Below are 7,176 nucleotides of genomic sequence, written 5' to 3'. Positions count from 1 at the left end.
CCAGTAATCTTCATAGTCTCTTAGGAGACATCCCCAAAAATTTGGTCATTGGAAAAGATGAAGTTTTTCAGAAAAAAATTACAATAAAATGTTCTCATAAAAGATGTTTTTGATATAAAACTAATTTAAGAAACAAGGGTTTTCATATGTGTAAGGCAACTAACATTAATCTCATGATGTATTAAATGTATTCAGGATTCCAGATGTACAGTTCTTCTAAAATATAAAACAAGTATTGCTTATTGTGATACAACTTCCTTTCAGATTGAAACCTCTGCCTTTAACAAAAAGCTTCTGATGTATATCTCATTAAAGGATGATTAATTAAGTAAAAGCTTCTTATGTATTAGATAGAGATGGTTGGCAAAAAGGGTTTTGTTATGTCAAAATGAAAATTTAAGTACAACAAAAAAAATGTCATCATGATTGTCATACTGTAGTGTTATATATGGCTTTGATTTCTGTGTAAAAATATGTGATTGTTGTCTGTTAACATTCTATAGGGATTTAAATATTAGAATACCCATGGTTGTTAGAAAATGACAGTTTCAGGGGCTTTTGGGTTAGCTCAGTAGTTTAAGCACCTACTTCTGCAAATGCAGTTCAATCCCCATTTCCACATGCCTTACCAGACCCGCCCTTAAGGCAGCCTGATCCAGTTAAAAAAAAAAAGAAAAAGAAAAAAAATCCTTCTCAACTTTTATAGGGCTGGTGGTATAGTTCAGCAGACTAAGCGCTTGCTTAGGTAAATGTAGGAGTCGGGGTTTGATCCCTGGCACTACATGCTGTGCCGGCCCCAACCCCACGTGCACTGAGTCGGTGATGGAGTCTGAGCCTGGTGGTGCATGCCTGTAATCCCAGCACTAGGGAGACCTCAGAAATCAGGAGGATCACTATGAATCTGAGCTGAGCTATGTAGTGAGACCCTGCACACACACACACACACACACACACACACACACACACACACACACACACACACACACACACACACACACACACACACACACACCCTTAAATAAAAAGGAAAAAAAAAAGAAAATGATAGTTCCATTTTGTGTCTAAAGTATTTGATATTCAGGTAGATAATGATGTTAAGCTTACTGCCTCCATTACAGGGTAATGTTATTAAGTTTCTCTTCTGGATGTTTAACAACTGAGGTTTAGAGACCAAAAATTAGGGAGATAGGTGGGCTAGAAAACAGCCAATATTTTGGAGCCCTGTTAGGTCAATGAGGACTCAGGACATAACAGAACCTCTGCTGTGACATCCTGTAACTCAGTTGAGTCCCTGATTTTCTGATCAAGGAGATTATGGGAACACAGAGGAAAGTGATGCCTAAGGAGAGTCACAGGGGAGAAAAAGTCTCCCAAGCTTTCACAGAAAAGCAACTTGGTCAAGGAATGACCATGATTCATCCAGATGGCTGACACTGAGAGAACATCTAAGAGGTGCTACATTTGGTTCCAAGGTAAATCCTGAGGAGTTTTAACTGACCTTGATAAAAGGCAAAAGGGTTTTTTATTTATACAGGTCTTGCTTTAACTTGGTCTTAACCATGGAGCAGGAAAATGTAACCATGAGATGTAATAAAATAATGATGTAGTATGCTAAGTTATTAACAATTTCTGTCATTTGCCAGCTGTACTGGTAACTCACTACTGTCATGGATTACTGGACAATATAAGGTTAAATTGCTGTGTACAGGTACCAAAAATCTTTGGACTGGCTTTAAGAATGAACAGGTCTACAGAGTTCTCCAAACAGCTTCTCCAGCTGCAATGGACCCCCCCATCACTCGCACAACAAAACAGGAAAGAGAGAGAGGTTGGGAATGCTGAAGTTGGAAATTGATCATATGTAGGAGGGAAGGACAAGGGTAGAGGGCTTAAAGCAGTCAGGCTACCTCAGTCTTGAGAAAAACATCCTACCTGGTCAATTTCAGCTATTAGTCACTAGGCAACTTTGTGTCTCCTGATACTAACTTTGCAAAGGTATAAATACTCCTACTGTTGTTCTTTGGGTCTTCTGCCAGTCAGGCTAACAGACCTCCTCTGGAGCCTACCTCTTGTCTCTTGTCCTTTTATTGCACATTCTTTCTTTTGTGCATCCCCCCACACTCCCCGCCAGCTCCTGGGGTACACAGAGACACAAATCACTTGCTACAAATTGGGTTGAGTTGTAGTTTTCAACATTAAAGCATTAGGGCTGGAGAGATGGCTCAGTGGTCTAAAGCACCTACTTGGAACAAGCTTGGCAAAGCACAGGGACCGTGGTTCAATCCCCCAGCACCACATGCCAGCCAGCCGCACCCCCTGGTGGGCTGAGCTGGCCACACACACACACACACACACACACACACACAATAAATGTTAAAATAAAAAAAAAACATTAAAGCATTATATGTGATGAATATACAGTGCTTCACATGGCTGTCAAATGCAACGATGGCAGAGACCACATAGTTATTGTGAGGTCCAAACATGAACCTGGATGCCAAAGCCTCACCTCCTCTGGAGGTGCTTCCTTTCACTTTATCTCTCTCAAATCATTAGGAAACTGTTTTAGGCTGAGCTGAATTTTTGTTGTTGTTGTTGTTTTCGTTTTGGTCCTGGGCTTTGAAATGATAGCACTGCCAGATGAAGCACATACTTTACTACTGAGCTATGCCTTAGCCCCCGAGCTGAAATCTTTACCTCATAAAATTAGTAGTCCTAGTTTTGCTTTCTGGGTCTTCAAATTATTCCTGTACCTATGTTCTTTCTCCCTGGCCAAGGTTGTAAAATGTTCATCTTTAGGCCAATTTTGGGTGTATTTATTTATTTATTTGACAGGGTCTCATTATGTAGTCCAGTCTGGCCTCAAACTCATAGCAACCCTCCTGCCTCAGCCTCCTGTGTGCTGAGATAACAAGTATGTGCTATCACATCTGGTAATTATTTATTTATTTATTATGTGTTTGGCACAAGGTCTCATTATGGAGCTCGGACTTGTAGTGATCCTCCTGTTTTTAGCCTCCTCAGTGCCGGGATTACAGGTGTGCACCACCATGCCTGGTATCAGTGGCTGCTGGCTCAGTACACCCAGGAACAGGGCTGGTGTGGCATGTGGTGACAGGAATGGTGGTGATACCTGTAATCCTAGCACTCAGAAGGCTGAGGAAAGAGGACTGGTACAAGTTTGAGGCCAGTCTGGGCTACACAGTGAGTTCAAGCCCTGTCTGAACTGCATGGTGAGACCCTGTTGAAAGGAAGAAAAAGAAAGGAAGAGAAAGAAAGATCATGTGTCACCATGCCCGACTTCATATTACTTTTTTTTTTTTTTTGTACTTTAAGGAAGGGTTTATAGGGTGTTTAGAGTCTTACTACTAGATCGGACTTGTAGTGATCTGCCTGTTTACAGCCTCCCACGAGCTGGGATTACAGGCTTGCGCCACCACGCTCAGGCTCAGTGCACCGTGGGGGTGGGGCTAGCATGGCAGGCCAGGGATTGAATCCCCGGCCCCAGCATCTGCTTGCAGGCGCTTTAATCTGCTGAGCTATTTGGCTGGCCCCATGTTACCAATTTAAAGAAGAATATAACTCAGTGTCATTAATACCGTCACAGTGTTGTACAAAATGCATCACTTCCTAACTCCAGAACATTTTCATCACCACAAAAGGAAAAACCCTGTATTGAGTAAGCAGTCACTCCCCATTCTAACCTGCTCTGGTCCCAGTGACCAGTGTTTCTGTCCCTAAGGATTTGCTTCTACTGCTGGTCTCATTTAAATCAAATTATAATGCATAATCTTTCTTTTTTTCTTTAAAGATTTATCACTTGTTTGGTACAGGGTCTCACTTCGCAGCCAGGACTTATAGTGATCTTCCTGTCTCAGCCTCCCCAGCTCTGGGATTACAGGAGTGCGCCATCACGGCTAATTTCAGTGGCCAGCACAGTGCGGGACCAGCGCAGCATGCCAGGTCTTCATGCTTTCCAGGAGGGAGCTTAGACCACTGAGCCATCTCCCTGGCCCCATGCAGAGTCTTTCAGTACTTAAAAAAATCAAGTAACATCTTAAATTCTCTCTCTGTGTGTCTCTGGTCTCTGTCTGTCTGTCTGTCTCTCTTTTTCTCTCTGTGTGTCTCTGGTCTCTGTGTCTGTCTGTCTGTCTGTCTTTTTCTTTCTCTGTCTTTTTTTCTCTGTCTCTCTCATTGCTAGGGACCAAATCTAGGGCTTCACACATACCAGCTAAGTGTTCTACCACTGAGTTCCTTTAATATTATTGTCAAAGTGATCTTGATCTTATGGAATTGCTAAAAGAGTACTGAGGAGAGCAGACCATACTTTGAGAACTTTGGTCTCTAGATAATAGGTTAAAAAAAAAAAAAAAGGGAGCCGGGGAGATGGCTCAGTAGAATAAGCGCTTCCCTGGCAAGCGCAAGGGCCTGAGTTCAATCCCTAGTTCCACCAAAAAAAAAAAACAAAAAAACCCAAAAAACAAAATCTTTAAAAGGGCCGGCCAGATAGCTCAGCAGACTAAAGCACCTGCTTAGGCAGACACAGGGACTGACGTTTGATCCCTGGTGTGTCATGCTAGCCCCACCCCAGTGTATACTGAAACAGCATTTGAGACTGGGCCTGGTGGCTCACATTTGTAATCCCAGCACTTGGGAGGCTGAAAACAGGAGAATCACTATGAGTCTGATCTGTGTAGTGAGACCCTGTACACCCTGTACTAAATACATTAAAAAACATTTTTTTAAATGTAGGTTATCCAAGGCACATGGCCTCCGCTCCCTGCAATACCTTCTGTTTCAAGATTACATGTCCCCATGCCCAATCCAGTTCTTCCCCACCCTGCCCCTTCACAGCCTCTTATCTGGCAATGAATCTGTCAGCTCCTTCTGCAAAGTTGAGGTTAGTCCTACATCAATAGACTCATGTTCTGAGTTTCTCAAAGGAGCCAAACACATGGTGAGACATTCTTATTGGTGGTAAATCTGAATATGATTTTAGAAAAAAACTTATTTCCAATTAAAGTCTGATATCTGTTTGCCACCATCATTCCATTTCTATAATCACACCAATTCCCATTTGTTTCCCTATGATGACAACCAACAACTGCTATTGTTGCAGGGGGTTTTTCTGTGTGTGTACCAGGGATCAAACTCAGGACCTTGTGCTTGCCAGGCAGGCACTTATGCTGCTGAACTATCTCCCTGGCCCTACCATGTACGTATTTTTAGATAACAAGTGGAAGTCTATGCCCTTCAATTGCTAACCCCTTTCTCTTGTATGATCACAGCTTATTTTATTCTTCAAGTATTCTTCTCTTCTATAATTAGTATGCTCATTATACAGCATATTCAAATGTTAATGTGCACACTGTACTCACACTGTTGGGAGACTCATTTTGCTCAGGAGCTAAAATTATGTTGCCATTCTGCTTGGTGCTGGAGGTTCTGTGCTTAAAACCTGTTTTCTACATTCTAGGAGCCAAGGTTATTTAATTAGAATGCTGAGCTGGCTCAAGAAGAGTCTAACACTTAATGTAAAACCTTTGAACTAAACGAGGCCAGCTAATACAGGTCCTACACACTTTGAATTAGCTGTCCGTCACTCTGGTGGCAACCCGTGTTTCACAGGCCGGCTTGGGAGCATATTTTGACAATGTCCCTCCAGGGTCTGTACTAAACTCTGCCAGTTAGACCAATGGAAATCATCGTTCTGACCACTGGAATCATGTTACTGAAACTCAGTTGAAATCTGCTTAAGTTTTCACTCTCTGGCCCTCATTCTGGCCTCTGCAGCTCTGTGATAACCCGTCAGAGTCCAAAGGCAATGACTTCATCCCATGGTGCTCGCTCTTGTCCAGAATCCTTGTATGGCGCAGGCGCAGTTCTTTCAGCATCATGGTCAACCCCCTCACTCAGACCTGGTCAGTGCTCCCTCTTTTCAAAAAAGAGAAACGCTCAGAAGCTGGAACCATGCTCCAGGTGTTGCCTGTTCAGCGTGGGTGCAAGCAGGCCACCCAGCCCCTGTTGTATGCTCTTCTATGAGTGCTTTCTATGAGGATATGTGCTTTACTGTTTAAGGCCAGCCCAAAGGAGCACAAAGCATTTTTAAATCCTATCTTGACATTTAGGCAATTGGCCATTTTGAGCCAAAAATAGAATGAGAGATTTGTCACCATTATATATAATCCTATTAAATCTGGCCCGGTGCTTTGGCCAGTGAAGTAGATTTTCTACATTGAATTCATCTTTTCCATTACAAATGTAATCTACCCATCAATACTGTTGTTTTTTAATACAAATCAGAATTCAAAACTCTTGTCAGAAAAGACTTCAGAGGATGAAGCCCTTTACCTACTACCAAGACACTGAATCAAAATATGCATGCAGGGTTGTGGATATAGGTCAGTGGCAACACACTTGCCTCACGTGCATGAGGTCCTAGGTTTGATTCCCCAGCACAGAAAAAAAGTATACGTGTAAGTGTGTGTGTTTGTATGTATGTACAGACATGCACATACACACACACCACCCTAACACACATTGTCATCCTAAATATCCCATTGTCTAACTCACATTGTCAGGAAAGGAAAACACCAAGGATATTCTCAGTTACTGGTGGCTGGCTGAAGTTGCCAGGAAAAAGAGTGGAGGTGGCGCGTAGAGTCTCTTGTAGGGCTAGTGATGGCGGGACAGTGGACTGTGAAGGGATTTTCCCGTGGCATACAAGTCCACCCAGGTTGGGAGGCAGCAAGGCTGAGTCAAATGAAAGACAGTGTGGGATTCTGAGAGAAAATCAATGACCAGGAAATAGACCCAATGTTGGAGGCTGGAAGGTAGCCGATTAGTGTGTCAGACTGGAGGGAAGAGGCAGAGGAGAACGGGGTCAACTGGAGAATGAACCTGGGAATGACAAAGGTCACCTGGAGAATGAAGCTGGGAATAAGCATGTGACATAGAATCTGGGGACATGAAGTGGACTCGCGAACTGTGCAGTACAATGTGGTATTCACTGTCTACAAAGGCTATATAAGTGCTCAGTACTTAGTCATGTGTGGCTAACATCTGTCACTATTATATTATCGCAGACAGTAGAGTTCCACAAGGATAAGTCAGGTAGAATATCATTTTAGTGTAGTTGCTTTTCTTTTAAAAATTTTTTTAAATTAATTTCGTACT

The 7,176-nt window shown here is 42.6% G+C and overlaps 1 pseudogene; it reads left to right on the top strand.

Annotated features, from left to right (window-relative positions):
* Window positions 1–6,042, top strand: part of LOC101582030 — a 10,147-nt pseudogene extending 4,105 nt beyond the window's left edge.
* The last annotated feature ends 1,134 nt before the right edge of the window (window positions 6,043–7,176 follow it).

This window comes from Octodon degus, unplaced genomic scaffold (genome assembly GCF_000260255.1).
Source record: "Octodon degus isolate 3935 unplaced genomic scaffold, OctDeg1.0 scaffold00221, whole genome shotgun sequence".
In the NCBI taxonomy this organism is placed as follows: domain Eukaryota; kingdom Metazoa; phylum Chordata; class Mammalia; order Rodentia; family Octodontidae; genus Octodon; species Octodon degus.
The sequence above is the reverse complement of the archived record's forward strand: the minus strand, read 5'-3'. Positions and strand labels throughout refer to the sequence as shown.